A 17,026-nucleotide genomic window follows, 5' to 3' on the forward strand; every position below is an offset into this window, starting at 1 on the left:
TTGCTTGACTATTTGTTACAAGGAGAGGCTTTTGTTATTTTTTTTCCAGAGTGAAGAGAGTTATGGAGAGAAGGAGTGAGTAGTAACACCAGTGGGAAAAAAAAAGACAAGAGCATTGATGAAACATGAACAATATACAGAGAAGCTCTAGATAAGTCACTTAACCTCTTTCTACCTCAGCTTTCTCATCTGTAAAATGAGGATAATAATAACAGCTACTCCCCAAGGTTGTTGTGAGGATAAAATGAGATAATATTTATAAAGTAGCTTGCAAACCATAAAGCACATAGAGATACCAGCTATCATCATCATTAATTTTACTATTTTGTATACTTTGTATATTCTGGTGTTTGATTAGTTTTCCTAAGCTGATTATTTAAAAATCCTCCCCTTTTTTTGGGGGGGGGGGGAAATGAGGGTTAAGTGACTTGCCCAAGGTCACACAGCCAGTAAGTGTCAAGTGTCTGAGGTCAGTTTTGAACTCAGGTCCTCGTGAATCCAGGGCTGATGTTTTATCCACTGCACCAACTAGCTGCTTCCCTCCCTGTTGTTTTTTTTAAAAAGGGTTCGCTGGCTGAGAAGAGGAGGAGAAAGAGTTATATCCAGAAATGAACATGATGTAATAACATCATCAATAAAAGTAAAATGTAAAAATTGAGAGGGGGGAGGGAGAGAGAGAAAGAGAGAAAATTTGGTACTATTGTGGCAAATTTTATACAGTTCTTTTTTTACTTTATTTATTTAAGTTTTAAGTTCCAAATTCCATCCTTCCCTCTCTCCCTACCCACCCCCCTCCCTGAGATGGCAAGCAATCAGATATAGGTTATACATATGCAATTATGTAAAACATTTCCATATATAAAAAGACTCAAATAAAAAGGGAAAAATGAAAGAAAGTAAAAAATAGTATGCTTCAGTGTGTGTTCAATCAAGATCAGTTGTTTCTTTGGAGATGGATAGCATGCTTCATCACTAGTCCTTTAGGATTGTCTTGGATCATTGTATTGGTGAGAATAGTTGTTATTCACAGTTCTTCATTGAACAATATTGTTACTTTGTACAATTGTTCTCTTGGTTCTGCTCACTTGACTATGCATCAGTTCATACATGTCTTTCTAGGTTTTTCTGAAATCATCCTGATTGTCATCTCTTATAGCACAAGAATATTCCATCAGCATAATACACCACAGCTTGTTTAATCATTCCCCAATTGATGATCATCCCTTTGATTTTCAATTCTTAGCCACCACAAAAAGAGCAGATATAAATATTTTTGTACAAATAGGTCCTCTCTGCTTTTTTTTGGATAATATAGTATTTTTAAAAAACGTATGTATAAGGGGGCAGCTAGGTGGCACAGTGGATAAAGCACTGGCCCTGGATTCAGGAGGACCTTAGTTCAAATCCAGCCTGAGACACTTGACACTTACTAGCTGTGTGGCCCTGGGCAAGTCACTTAGCCCTCATTACTCCACAAAAAAAAAGTATGTGTAGCCCCCATCTGAAAGCCTATTTGTATGGGGTTCTCTTCTTTGAATTCCCTGACCTGTGTGAAGGGCAGCGCAAAGCTGGACAGAACAGAGGAGCTCCAGCCTTCTTCAAAATCCTTTAAGACTCTTCAAGCTTCCAGTTGTTTTGAGCCCTTCTGGCTTCCAGCCAGAAGATGGAAGAGGCCTAGCTCACTACAGGTTGCTAAAAGAAAAGACTGCAGGGGGGGGGCAGCTAGGTGGTGCAGTGGATAAAGCACCAGCCCTGGATTCAGGAGAACCTGAGTTCAAATCTGGCCTCAGACACTTGACACTTACTAGCTGTGTGACCCTGGGCAAGTCACTTAACCCTCATTGCTCTGCCAAAAAAAGCAAGGAAAGCCTCCAGGAAGAGAGGAGCCAGCAAAATCCATTGTGTCCCTCTTCCCATCTTGCTACTTTAGAGGCTTGGGGGAGCTTCCCCTAGAATGAGACGAGGACTCTCTTGGTTGAGCTGACTTACCTTCCTCCCAATGGAAGATCCTCTTCCTTCATCTGTGTATTCTTTCTTTTTTTTTTTTGGTGAGGCAATTGGGGTTAAGTGACTTGCCCAAGGTCACACAGACAGTAAGGGTCAAGTGTCCAAGGCCTGATTTGAACTCAGATCCTCCTGACTCCAGGGCCACTGTTATCTGTGTATTCTTTTATGTATACCTTCTCTGATTCCTGTTTTGCTGTGATGTGAATAAATGTGTATCTTTACTATTCACTGTGTATGTTCATTGTGGAACTGGTATTTGGTGGGAAAGGGACCAAGCCTTGTATATGAAACTTGGGGTCCTCCTTTCCTACCAACAATGACACAGCAGTCAAAAGTTAGCTTGAACCTGATCATTTCCCCTAGACTAACAATATTTAAGGGAGCAGATAGATGTACTTCTATCCTGGTACGAGGAGAGCAGAGGAGAGGAGAGCCTCTGGACCTACCTTCCTGCTTCCCCTACTGGCAGAGATTAAAGTCTTCCTTGGAGAAGTGAGGAAGGCTAGAAAAGACTAGAGATGTCTATCATGCCTCCTTTCAGACCACCTGGGAGGCAAGGCAGGTCTCAATATACAAATGCCTCACTAGCTGTGGGGCTCACTACATAAGTAATAGAAGTTCACTATTTCATATGCAGTCCTCTTTTGCTGTTCTTCTTTGTATATTGAAATGTTTGTGCTCATAATAAAAATGATTTTTTTTTAAAGAAAAAAAAAAGACTGGCTGAGTGGTGTTGGACTAAGAGGAAGAGCAAAGGGCCTAGGTCCATGCTGTAGTCTCCAGACTGTTATACTTTGTGTCTAAAGCATGCCTGAAGCTAATTCAAAACAAGGCAGGTTCTTTGCTCTGTAGGAGTTTACATTCCAAAGGCAAGATGAAAGAAGATGCAGATAAACATACATGGGGGTATTTTACAAAAATGTATGAAGGATAAATAGGAGGTTTTTTTTAAATAGAAACTTTATTAGGGGGTATTTTTGCTTGGTTTCAAAACACCAACTATGCAAAAACCTTCAGTTGCTCCAAGTTGCCTAAAAAACAAAATTGTTCATGAGATCTGAAGCTAAATGTTATCTCAGAGGTCAAACAGTCAAATAATATCAGAGTTGGAAGGAATCTAAGTGACCATCCACTCCACACCATCACTGGCTCCCTCTATAAAAATCTCTGGCAAGTGGTGCATCTAACTTCTGCTGAAAGCCCTTCAGTGAGGGGAAGCCTGCAATCTCCTGAGGAAACCCATTTCACTTTTGGATCGGTTTGATTGTTAGGAATTTTTTTTTCTTAATCCTAAATCTGCTTTTTTGTAGCTTCTGTCCATTGTTCTTAGTTTTGCCCTTTGAAGCTATGTAAAGTACAACCCTTTTATTTTATTGCCTTAAACTTCTTCCCATTCTAATGGACCTTGATATTTTCCAGGTCTCTGAGAACAAAGACCACCACCACCACTACCTCTACCAACAAAAACAATAATCACAGCAGCAGCAACACCACCTTGATATTTCTTTCTTCCTTTCTTTCTTTCTTTCTTTCTTTCTTTCTTTCTTTCTTTCTTTCTTTCTTTCTTTCTTTCTTTCTTTCTTTCTTTCTTTCTTTTTCACCTTGATATTTCTAAAACATACACTATAGTCTCCTGATGAATGTGGTAAAAATTATTTGTGGTAAAAAATTATCGGAGTTTTAGCTGACTCATTTGGGAGAGGCCACACCTGGCCCACCCTGAAGTTACTTATGCTACTGAGGTCAGAAGAAGAACTCTCCATAGGCAGTTTTGAAGGACCTCCCCTTTTGGAGAGGAGAGATTGAATGCTCTCTGAGGGGAGGAGAGCCTCTTCCAGAATGTTCTCGAGCTCGCTCGCTGGCTCCTCGGTCTTCTCAGTGATACGAGAAAGCTAGCAGACTCTAGGTGTGGTGAGTTAAGAGAATTTATCTGTATTTCTTTTGTTTTGTTTTGTTTTTTTGGTGAGGCAATTGAGGTTAAGTGACTTGCCCAGGGTCACACAGCTAGTAAGTGTTAAGTGTCTGAGGCTGGATTTGAACTCAGGTGCTCCTATATCCAGGGCTGGTGCTCTATCCACTGCACCACCTAACTGCCCCTGTATTTCTTTTTCCTATTTCCTTATCTTTGATTTTTATTAATTTCACCTTTGTTGTTTAATTAATTCCCAAGTGGGCAGCTAGGTGGCACAGTGGATAGAGCACTGGCCCTGGAGTCAGGAGCACCTGAGTTCAAATCCGGCCTCAGACACTTAACACTTACTAGCTGTGTGACCCTGGGCAAGTGTTAAGGGCTAAAATTCTAGCTAAACTGTCTAAAATATCTAATGAGTGGTCGCCAATAAATTATAAGCTTTAGCAAGAGTTAGACTTTTAAGCATTTATTAAGGAGAATAAGAATTTGGTAAAGAGAGAGAGAAAGGCCTAGATTCCTATCTATTAAAGGGAGAGCACATTTCTAGCTCCCTTCTCCGCCAGAGTCCAGAGGAAAGAGAGCGAGCCTGAGCGCCAGTCTCTTCCTTCCTCCTCCCACTAGCCCGCGTCACTTCCTGACTCCTGGTCTTGCCCTCAAAGACCTTCCCTTCATGGGCAGAACTCTTCTACAGTAAGTATCCAGCAGGTGGCGTTATTCCAATCGTTACAGTCCCCCCTGTTGTTCCTCAAGAAACAAAATGTTTCCTTGACGGAACAGTAAAAACAATATGATAAACTATTGCTAACTAATAATATGTGAAACAACAATATAGAAAAGGAAGAGAGGAAAGTTTTGTCCAGGAGGGGCGATTTTTTTTTTTGTCCTCATGAACCGACGCTTTGACACTTGGTCTTGCAAAGGGAGGGCCTCTACAGAGAATACCTGTTACAGATGGTGTATATTATAACAGAAAGAGAAACAAAACACAAAAACAACAAATCAAAACTGTTCATTAAAAGTCTCTGAAAGTCTTTTCTCAGATGTCTCTAGGTGTAGTCGTGGAATGGAAGTCTTTTCAGGGGTTGATGTGTGGGATGCTGGTAATCAGCCAGGAAATTTCCTACAAAATTGAGCTTAACACAACTTTAAATAGCTTTGCCAATAATCAAATCAAACCAATGAAAGTTCTCAAAAACTGTCTAAGGGGAATTCAGAATCTTAGTTGTTACACATGAAACATATATAAAACAAAAATTGAAACATTCTTTAAAATATTAATCTTACTATAGTCCCCCCTCATGGAGGGTAATTGAGAAGACAATTGCTGCAATATTAATTAATAAAAATAATTTTATCTTTGTTTTATCACTTTTTGCATCATCTGCCTAATTATCCTCATTGCCATTATGAGAAATTTTAAAATCTAATATAATTGGTAAACAGGTGTCAAGGCCAAAATTCAACACTGTATTTATCATGACATCTGAGATAATTATGGGGGTTACCATAAAAGAACAGAGAAATGATGGGATATGAGCATTCCACACTTGAGCAATATGTACTGCCCATACAGTATGCCAGGCTTAAAATAGGTGGATGGAATATATGTCCGTGCCACCGAACATATGGAAGAAACTGAGTCAGACTTAATCAGATGCATGGATTGAGATGTCCATGGCATCAGGCATATAGGAGGGAGCATAGAAGCCAGGTGTAGAAGTGAGATGGGTGGGATGAAATACTTCCAGCCATCTGTACAATATTGTGGGGAAAATAAAATAAATATTAAACCAAGAGAATCCAACCTCAACATTTGTCAAAAGCCGTTCCCTCGGCCATACCTTGACTTCATGCATGTCCTCCCCTCATGTGACAGTTCAGTGTCTGCTCTTGCATGTATTCCTCTTGTGATTGGATGGCATCTTGGCCAACTGGCATCTGATAACTCAGAATAAAGGCAATTAATGTCTTAAATGATAAGTTCCCATAATCCAAGTCTCATATGGATTTAAAAATTGAGGATAATAAATGATTGCAAAAATATGAATACATCTGACTCAAAATATAATATATAATTATGCCAACAATTTCAAATAATACCCTTTTTTTTACTTTAGTATACAATTACTTTTGTGAAAAATCAGAACATACTTAAATACAAGTTAAAGCACAACAGAAACTCAAAGAACTTTTTTTTTTTTGAAAAAAGAAAACTTTTACAAATGTTCCTCTCTCTCTCTTTTTTTTTTTTTGGAATATGCTTATCAAAATAATACTTCTTTACACTTGCCATGGCAACCAATTTGCCAGGGAAATGCTTTTAAAGAGTTTGATCAAATAATCAGTTGAGAAAAAAAAATAACAAAAACAAATAACTCAGAATATGGGAGCACAATACTCCTAGAATTAACATTGTATAATAAAATCAAAACCATCTTGCAATGTTTCAAAATTAGATAGACAAATGAATAGAAGAAAATACACATGGAACAATAAAAGACAATGAATTCAAACTAAGGAACTCTAAATGAATATGAACTTAATATTAATAAGAGTATTACAAAATATAAACTTGATCGCATGACTATAAAAAGCTTTTACAAATATTCTCCTTGTTTTAAAAAACTAAGTATAAAACACAATCTCAAAAGCAGGAAAATCTCTACGAAATAATCCCATACCATTAATTCAAATGTATATGTAATAGCATAGAAAATCCTATGAACCTCTGAACTGACATTAATACTCTGAATGAATTCAGAACACTTTTGATTCCGGTATCTAAAATCCCCAATACTCATATCAATACCTTGCTGCTTACTTCTACATTTCTGTACAATATATACCCTTCCATGGCAAAAGAAGCAGAGTCTTGAACTATGGTGATGATTGTCATTCTTATTCAGCTTAAGTTTTTCTTCTTTACCCCTCTATATTGTCTGTCGGGCTTTTTCACCATACAAATGCTTTATAAGATTACTATTAAAGACAAAAGCAGGTTAGCAAATTATGAACAAAAACGAGCATATCTGGAATTTAAAGAGTTTTCTAAGATTGTCTCAAAAAGCACAGCCAGGCCGGGGAAGGGCTGAGCCTGAAGCTGCAAATGCAGGTAGAAAAAGTTGAGCATGCGCATCAGATCTCTGGACTTCCCAGGCAGGGGGAAGCTATGGGCTTGGCCATAGGAGGAGTAGAGGGTTGGGGTCTGGAGAGGAGGGATGGGACCAGAGCAATTTGAATCAGACTTGATTTTGAACTCAGGCCTGGATTCCTCTTCCCCCACTTTGCCTCCAGGTGCTAGGGGATTAAAAACTTCTAGAGGGTGGGTCATTGCCTCCAGGCATGCAAAATTAAAGCAACAATTAGTGTTAGAACTGGGAAAAGCTGCGGGAATCTCTTCAGGTTTCTCTGAAAAAGCATGGTTGGGAGAGGGAGAGAGATATTTCCTTGTGTGAGTAAGTTGCTGGCTCTTTTAACAAAAGAAAAAGAAAAATAGAAAATCCACAAAACAAAGCATTACATGATCTTATCTCCCATTTGTCTGTGTTAAACAGACTAAATAAAAATAGGGTAATTAGGGAGTTTAAAAGGTCCATTTGAAAAAATTTAAAGGAAAACACAGCCAGTACACCAGTACACCAGGGGAGAGGGAGGGGAAATTTCTTACACAACCAGAAGATCAGAAGACTGAGGTTTAGCTTTCCTCTTCGTGGTCAGCCATCTGTTAAGGGCTAAAATTCTAGCTAAACTGTCTAAAAATATCTAATGAGTGGTCGCCAATAATTATAGCTTTAGCAAGAGTTTAGACTTTTAAGCATTTATTAAGGAGAATAGAATTTGGTAAAGAGAGAGAGAAAGGCCTAGATTCCTATCTATTAAAGGGAGAGCGCATTTCTAGCTCCCTTCTCCGCCAGAGTCCAGAGGAAAGAGAGCGAGCCCTGAGCGCCAGTCTCTTCCTTCCTCCTCCCACTAGCCCGCGTCACTTCCTGACTCCTGGTCTTGCCCTCAAAGACCTTCCCTTCATGGGCAGAACTCTTCTACAGTAAGTATCCAGCAGGTGGCGTTATTCCAATCGTTACGCAAGTCACTTAACCCCAATTGCCTCATTTAAAAAAAAATTAATTTCCAAGTAATAAAATCTGATCCTTTTGTGGAAAAGAAGCTGTAAGGCTCCTTTCTTATTGGCCTGGGAGAATATCTAAAAGGGCAGTTCGGAGGGGAGGGAACTTTGAACCTAGAGGTTCCTCATTATTTCTGGGACCCCAATATTTCAGTGAGTCACCCAATTAATGCTCCATATATTAAATTTCGGCCCCTACATCAATAAACTTCAGTGGCTCCCTATTACCCCTAGGATCAAATACAAACTCTCCTGTTTGGCACTTAAAGCCTTTGGCTCCCATCTACCTTATGTTAAGGGCTAAAATTCTAGCTAGTCTGTCTAAAATATCTAATGAGTGGTCGCCAATAAATTATAAGCTTTAGCAAGAGTTAGACTTTTAAGCATTTATTAAGGAGAATAAGAATTTTGGTAAAGAGAGAGAAAGGCCTAGATTCCTATCTATTAAAGGGAGAGCACATTTCTAGCTCCGCTCTCCACCAGAGTCCAGAGGAAAAGAGCGCGAGACTCTTCCTTCCTCCTCCCACTAGTCCGCGTCACTTCCTGACTCCTTTCATGCATGCTATATTACAGTCAAACTGGCCATTTGATAGTGTTCCTCCCCCATGACATTCAGTCCCATCTCTGAGCCTCTGCACATCTGTTTCATATACATCTTGTATTATTTACATGTTATCTCCTCTAATAGAATATTACTTGAAGACAGGGACAGTTTTTACTTTTCTTTGTGTATCCAGTGCTTAGTACAGTTTATGACTAACTAGACAAGTGACTAAAATAGCCATATCCTTTGACCCAGTGATCACATTGCTAGGCATATACCCCAAGAATATTTTTAAGTAGAAAGTGTCAGAATCAGAGAACCACCCTGAGAAAAAAGCATGTGATTAGCAGCTGAACAGTTACATCTCTTCATAGAAACACCCATAAGTCATGTCAAGCAGTGCTACAGCCAATTAGCTGGAGCTGTGTGTGAGGACAGTCCTGCTTCCTGTTCATTAAGGTGCTTCTGGGAGAAGCCGCTGAGGATCATGCTCTTTTGGTTCAAGAACCAGCTGGTGCAGGAGACAGATTCTCTGTCTTAGATAGCTAGGTGAAGGTGGCTTTTCTCCTCTCTCTCTTCTTTGCTAACCCCTAATATACTTTAATAAATGCTTATTGCTCAAAGACTGGTGCTAAAGCTTCTAATTTAAGGTGACCACTCATTAGATTTTAAACATCACAGTTAGAATTTTAAGCTCTACAAAAGGTATGATATATCAAAATATATTTATAGTAGCACTTTTTGTGGTAGTAAAAAAAAATTGTAACAAAGTAGATGTTCATCAACTGAGAATAAACATATCTTAACAAATTAAGAATATATGAATAAGAAATGGTGAATATGAAGTAGATAGGGAGGCATAAGGAAGATTTATGTGAACTGATGAAAAGTGAATTAAAGAGGACCAGGAAAACAATATATGTAATATATCATAACAAAATAGAAAATCCCCACCAACACAAAAATCAAACTGAATAATATGCAGTTATAATGATTAAGCTTGGCCCTAAGAGAAGACACTGGAGGATGCACCTTCCTCCCTTCTTTGCAGATGTAGGGACTAAGGAGATAGAATACAGTATATACTGTTGGACTTCATTGATGTGTTGGTTAGTTTTAGTTGAATGCTTTTAATTTTCTCTTTCATTTTATCTTTGTTATAAATTATGGCTCTCTGGGCAGAGAGGAGGCTATACTGGGAAATGAAGGTAACATAAAAACAAAAAGGTATCAATAACATTTTAAAAATAAATTAATGGGCAAAGAAAGGACTCTAATCCAATAATAGATTGAGCCCATATACCTTGGAGGACAAAACCTTCCTCCAGTGACGTGTTGCATAGTCTCTGTAACTTATAGTACTACTTTGTGCTTCCAAACTGATGTTCCCCTTTTCTTTCCTTGTGTTGCTTGTATTCCTCATTTGCCTCTGTTTGCTGCTTTCCAATCACCATACCCCAGGAGTTTTGGGGAGGTGCCCTTGGTCACTGCTCTCATTATGCTCTTGGGACTTCCTGAAGCACAGTAACCTAGCAGGGTTGTCTCCACTGTCTCCACCTGCTCTAAGTATGGTTCTATTGTTTTTGTAGCATTCCTTTGGGCCCACCCTCCAAACTCACATATTGCAGGTTGTGTCCCTTGGAGGGGAAGGATAATTTTCCCAGGTTCCAAGTGATATGTAAGTTAGTTCTCCTACCAATTCCCAAGTACTCTGTAGTAATGTTTACTTTAGATAATCAATCAGAAAAAAAAAAACAGCTCAAAAAAAGACATTCACTAAAATGTCTTAGTGGGCAGCTAGATTGGTTTAGTGGATAGAGTGAGGGGCTGGAATCAGAAATACATCTTCCGGAGTTCAAATCTGGCCTCAGACACTGTAGATGTATGGACCCTGAGCAAGTGACTTCACCCTGTTTGCCTCAGTTTCCTTATCTGTATAATGAGCTGGAGAAGGAAATAGCAAACCACTCCAGTATCTCTGCCTAGGAAACCCCCCAAATGGGGGGGGGGGGAGGAAGGTTGGGTGAGAGTTGGACATGACTGAACAACAGCAAATGGCATAGTAAGAAAAGTAATGATAAAATCATCTCTCCCATAAAATTGGAGCACAGTCTCCCACAATACACACAGTGTCAATTAGAAGATTGGATACCTATAGATTTCAAAGAATAGAGGCTTACATAGAGGGGACACATGTCTAAGTTGCCCTAGACCTCTGGACTTGCCAGTCTACGGTGCCCCCCCACTCCATATCTTCTTGTGACATCTTCATGCTAGTCTTCTTGGATTGTAGCATCTTTGCTAAGAGGTGTGCCCCCTAGGCCTGCTCTTGAGTACAGTATCTTATATGTCTCTAATTGACCATGGCCTCTACCATCTCTAGTCTGCAGATGTGGGTTCAGCTTAAGTCCTGGCCTAGAATACTGCTATGACCTTAAGAAACAATCAGATTCCATACCAGCAGGCAGATGGTTGGCTGTAGTCTCCATCATCTCCAGCTTTGGGCTCAGCTAAAATCCATACCCAGAGCTCTTTGGAAAGAATCTGAACCCATACCTTAGCACTATCAGGCACCTCGGCTCTGGGACCTGCCATCTCTGCAGCAGGATCTCCATCCTCAGTACTAGATTCCCTATTCCTTTCACCAACTCCTTTTGGACTTCATTGGATGCTACCATGTGCTTCTGTTACGAGATCATTGCTAAAGAGAGAGAGAGAGAGAGATCATTGCTGATGGGGGGAAGTGAAAGAAGTATCTCTGCTCTCTCCATCTATACACTCTCCATGAAGATCAAAGGAAAAGGTGAAAAGTGAACTCTGTCCTACGAGGTGACTACTTAATTGGGGCAAGCAAGCTTTTTATCTAGGCCAAAAGGGTTGCATCTGATACTCTCAGTCCTCCCTCCAATATCAACGTCTTTTCATTTGTAGATAAAACTTTTGTGTTTTAAGCCTTGTAATCCTGAGTGTTTCTAAGGGGATCTAATATCTACAACTAAGGAGTGCTAGACTATACTGACATTCTAAGGTTCTGGGTGGATGCGGGCAGTGAGGCAGAGCAGTGAAACATTCCCAGCCCAGGCCCTTTGTGTCAGGAGGAGCCCTCCAACAAAAGGGGCTAAATAAAGCTTAGACAAGACATATGGTCTTTGCCTCCAAGTAGCTCTCAAGTCTATTAAAGTTTTTTAATCAGTGAGTCAGATTTGCCCACTATCTAGGTCCCATCTTTGCTAGAATTGGGTCAGAGTAGGAAATGAAACTTCATTGATTTGGACCTCACTAACTGAATCTGTGATCATTTAGACAGGCAAGAGATTTTGTTTCCTTTGGTATTAAGGGGTTGCTAAACAAATTGATTAGCATAGGACGAAAAGCATCTTAAGATAGTGAAACCCAAATCCTTTGGAGACTGTGGGGAGAAAATTTTAACTACTTGATATAATAGGCAGTTCTTAACTGTCTTCAAGTACTTTTACACCATTTACACATAAACCACATGTCGGTGTGGTCAAAAACCTGTGATTTACTCTATGTGGAAAACAGCAGCCTCCACAATTTAGTCTTTAAAAGTTCCCTGAGGCTCAGAGAGATGAAATGACTGGAATCTGACAATCTTTCCAATGTTGCCTCTACAAATAATTACATAGTAATGAAAAAATAATCTTTATCTATATATGAAGCTTGTTTTCTAAAGACTTCCACTAAGTGATACTTATAAAATCATAAAAGAGCAGAATGTAACTGGTCAGAGGGGCTTTAGGGATCATTTAATTGCAATGCTAACAGCTTTTTAAAGGTTGACGAGCTATTTAAGGAAATGGAAGGAAACAAGCATTTACTGAGCAGCAACTATGTGTCAGGCACTATGCTAAGCACTTTACAAATATTATCTCCTTTTTTGTTTTTTTAAAGATTATTATTTGTTTGGTTTTTGGCCAGGGCAATGAGGGTTAAGTGACTTGCCCAGAGTCACACAGCTAGTAAGTGTCAAGTGTCTGAGGTCGGATTTGAACTCAGATCTTCCTGAATCCCCTGTACCACCTAGCTACCCAAATATTATCTTTTTTAATACAATAACTCTAAGAGGTAGGTGCTATTATATCCTCATTCTACAGATGAAGAAACTAAAGGAAGAAATTAAATGACTTGCCCAGGGTCACATCATGAGAGAAATTATTATTTCTCTCTTATATTAAATAACTAATTATTGAAGAGATCCAGGGTTTTTTCCCTTCCTTTTTCCTCATTCTCTTCTAGGTCAAATCAGTATCTGAAAGATACTGCTGATAATGAGAGCCTTTCTCTTCAATCTTGTTCAGACTCCACCAAAGGGGGAAGGCTTGGGGTGGGTGTGGGTAGATCCTTTGTCTTAGATTGCTAGGAGTGGCTTGGGAGTAAAAGTGACATAATCAAAGTCACATCCCCAGCTCCTCATTGGAATAGGTCCACCTCTCATTTTAATATTCATTCTTCTCATTAATTGTTGGGGGTTTTTTGGGGGTTTTTTTTGTTGTTGTTGTTGTTTTTTTAGTGAGGCAATTGGAGTTAAGTGACTTGCCCAGGGTTACACAGCTAGTAAGTGTTAAGTGTCTGAGGCTGGATTTGAACTCAGGTATTCCTGACTCCAGGGCCAGTGCTCTATCCACTGTGCCACCTAGCTGCCCCTTCTCATTAATTGTTAACCAATCAGAATGGACTGTCAGGAACACCCAATCTTCCAAGAGTATATGTGTCAAGAAGCCACCATGATCCATCTTTGCCATTCAAGAGTAACATTGACACATTTTATTAACAATCTGATAGCAATAATTAGTAAAATGATTAATTACCCAGAAACTATGTCTCTCTAACTTTATATAGATCACAATAGCTAGCATGTCTCTGAGGCCTGATTTGAACTCAAGTCTTCCTGACTCCAGACTCAAGGATCTATTGCACACCATTGTACTATTCAAACTTCATTCAAAAAACATTTATTCAGGGGAAGCTAGGTGGTGAAGTGGATAAAGCAGGGGCCCTGGATTCAGGAGGACCTGAGTTCAAATCCAGCCTTAGACACTTGACACTTAATAGCTGTGTGACCCTGGGCAAGTCACTTAACCTTCATTTCCCTGCCCCCCCAAAATTTATTCAATGACTACTATATGCAGAGAAGCATATGTACTAGTTCATGGGAGATATTAGAACGATCAGGCAAAAATAAAGATAACACTATAAAATTGAGGTGTTGGGCTAATAACTATACAGAAAGCATCTCTAAGATTCCTTCCAACTCTAAAACCTAAAGCTCCCATATGCATAATAATTCATAATAATTTTACTAAAATAAAATTGTAAAGTGCTATGTGAGGCTAAGGGGGTAAAGAGAAAAGAGGTAAAGCTACATGGAAGTCTTTTGAGGAAAGCTGTAAAGGATGGGCAATGATTCATCAGTTACAGAAGGAGAGGGAGGATATTCCAGGCATAGGAAACAAATTGAACAAAAGCACAGATGCAGAAAAATACCAGGCATCGTCATAAATATAGAGCAGTGAAGTCTACCTAGAGAAATTGTTCTCAAAGTGGGGTCCACGGACCCCTCAGGGGCTTTGAGATCTTTTCAAAGGGTCTCTGAGTTCAAAACCATTTTATAACAATATTAAATGTTTTAATTTCTAATATGCTAAGTATCACCAATTATAATCTACATAAACAGAAGTCCTCAATAATTTTTTTTTTTTGCAGGGCAATGGGGGTTAAGTGACTTGCCCAGGGTTACACAGCTAGTAAGTGTCAAGTGTCTAAGGCCAAATAATTTTTAAGAGTATAAAGGAGGGGGCAGGTAGGTGGTGCAGTGGATAAAGCACTGGCCCTGGATTCAGGAGGGCCCGAGTTCAAATGTGGCCTCAGACACTTGACACTTACTAGCTGTGTGACCCTGGGCAAGTCACTTAACCCGCATTGCCCTGCCAAAAGAAAAAAGACAAAAGAATATAGAGGATCCCTGAGACCAAAAAGTGTGTAAATTGCTGTTCTACAGCATGAAGTACATGGAACAGGAAAATAGGGAAACTTCAAAAGTCACAAAAGGAGTAACTTCCAATTAATAATGAATAAATGGTCAGAGGAAATAGAATTGTTTTCAAAAAATGAAAGATGAGGAAACAAAACTATCACTCTTTGCAGATGATATGATGGTATACTTAAGGAATCCTCGAGAATCAAGTCAAAAATTACTTGAAACAATTAACAACTTTAGCAAAGTAGCAGGGTATAAAATAAATCCACATAAATCATCAGCATTTCTATACATGACCAACAAAGTCCAGCAGCAAGAGATAGAAAGAGAAATTCCATTTAAAGTAACGGTAGATAATATAAAATACTTGGGAGTCTACTTGCCAAGACAAACCCAGGAACTCTATGAACACAACTACCAAACACTCTTCACACAAATCAAATCAGATCTAAATAATTGGAAAGATATCAATTGCTCATGGATAGGCAGAGCTAATATAGTAAAAATGACAATACTGCCTAAATTAATTTACTTATTCAGTGCCATACCAATCATACTACCTAAAAATTATTTTATACAGCTAGAAAAAATAATAACAAAATTCATCTGGAAAAACAAAAAATCAAGAATATCCAGGGAAATAATGAAAAAAAATTCACAGGAAGGTGGGTTAGCGGTACCAAACCTGGAGCTTTACTATAAAGCGGCAGTCATCAAAACTATCTGGTACTGGCTAAAAAAATAGAGTGGTAGATCAATGGAATAGGCTAGGCTCAGGAAATGCAGTAGTAAATGACACTAGTAATGTAGTGTTTGATAAACCCAAAGACTCCAGCTTCTGGAATAGGAACTCAGTATTTGACAAAAACTGCTGGGAAAACTGGAAGATAGTATGGCAGAAATTAGGCATAGACCAACATCTTACACCTTATACTAAAATAAGGTCAAAATGGATACATGATTTAGACATAAGAGGTGATACCATAGGTAAATTAGGAGAGAAAGGAATAGTGTACCTATCAGATCTTTGGAAAGGAAACAGTTTTTGACCAAACAAGAGATAGAGTATATTATAAAATGCAAAATGGATGATTTTGATTATATTAAATTTAAAAATTTTTGTACAAATAGAAAGCAATGCATCCAAAATTGGAAGGGAGGCAGAAAGCTGGGAAACAATTTTGAGGCCAGTGCTTCTGATAAAGGCCTCATCTCTAAAATATATAGGGAATTAAATCAAATTTATAAGAATCCAAGTCATTCCCCAATTGAGAAATGGTCAAAGGATATGAACAGGCAGTTTTCTGATGAGAAACCAAAGCTATCTATTCCCATATGAAAAAAATGCTCTAAATCACTATTGATTAAAGAGATGCAAATTAAAACAACTCTGAGGTACCACCTGACACCTATCAGATTGGCTAAAATGACAAAAAAGGAAGATAATAAATGTTGGAGAGGCTGTGGGAAAATTGGAACACTAATGCATTGTTGGTGGAGCTGTGAGCTGATCCAACCATTCTGGAGAGCAATTTGGAATTATGCCCAAAGGGCGATAAAGCTGTGCATACCCTTTGACCCAGCAATCCCACTTTTAGGTCTTTTGCCCAAAGAAATCATGGAAGGGGGAAAGGGACCCACATGTACAAAAATATTGATAGCTGCTCTTTACGTTGGTAGCAAGGAATTGGAAGTTGAGGGGGTGCCCATCAATTGGGGAATGGCTGGACAAGTTGTGGTATATGAATACAATGGAATACTATTGTGCTGTAAGAAATGATGAGCAGGAAGAGTTCAGAGAAACCTGGAGGGTCTTACATGAGCTGATGATGAGTGAGACGAGCAGAACCAGAAGAACATTGTACACAGTATCATCAACATTGAGTGTTGACCTACTGTGATGGACTATATTCTTCTCACCAATGCAATGGTACAGAAGAGTTCCAGGGAACTCATGATAGAAGAGGATCTCCAAATCCAAGAAAAAAAAGAAAGAAAGAACTGTGGAGTATAGATGCTGATTGAACCATATTATTTCTTTTGTTTTGGGTGCTGTTGGTTTTTTTTTTCTTTCTAGTTGAGGTTTGCATCACTGCTCTGATTCTTTCTCTTGTAACAGGATTAATGCAGAAATAGGATTAATGTTATTATGTGTATATATATGTGTGTGTGTATATATATATATATATGTATATGTATAGAGATATATAGATATAACCTATATCAGATTACCTGCTGTCTAGGGGAGGGGGGAGGGAGGGGTGGGAGGGAGAAAAATCTGAAATTGTAAAGCATGTATAAACAAAAGTTGAGAACTATCTTTACATGTAATGGAAAAAATAAAATACCTCATACATTAAAAAAAATGAAAGATAAAATTGCTAATAATCACTTGCAAAAAATGTCCAACCTCGATAATAATCAGAGTTGCAAACTTACACAACT

Source organism: Dromiciops gliroides, chromosome 2, assembly GCF_019393635.1.
Source record: "Dromiciops gliroides isolate mDroGli1 chromosome 2, mDroGli1.pri, whole genome shotgun sequence".
Lineage (NCBI taxonomy): Eukaryota > Metazoa > Chordata > Mammalia > Microbiotheria > Microbiotheriidae > Dromiciops > Dromiciops gliroides.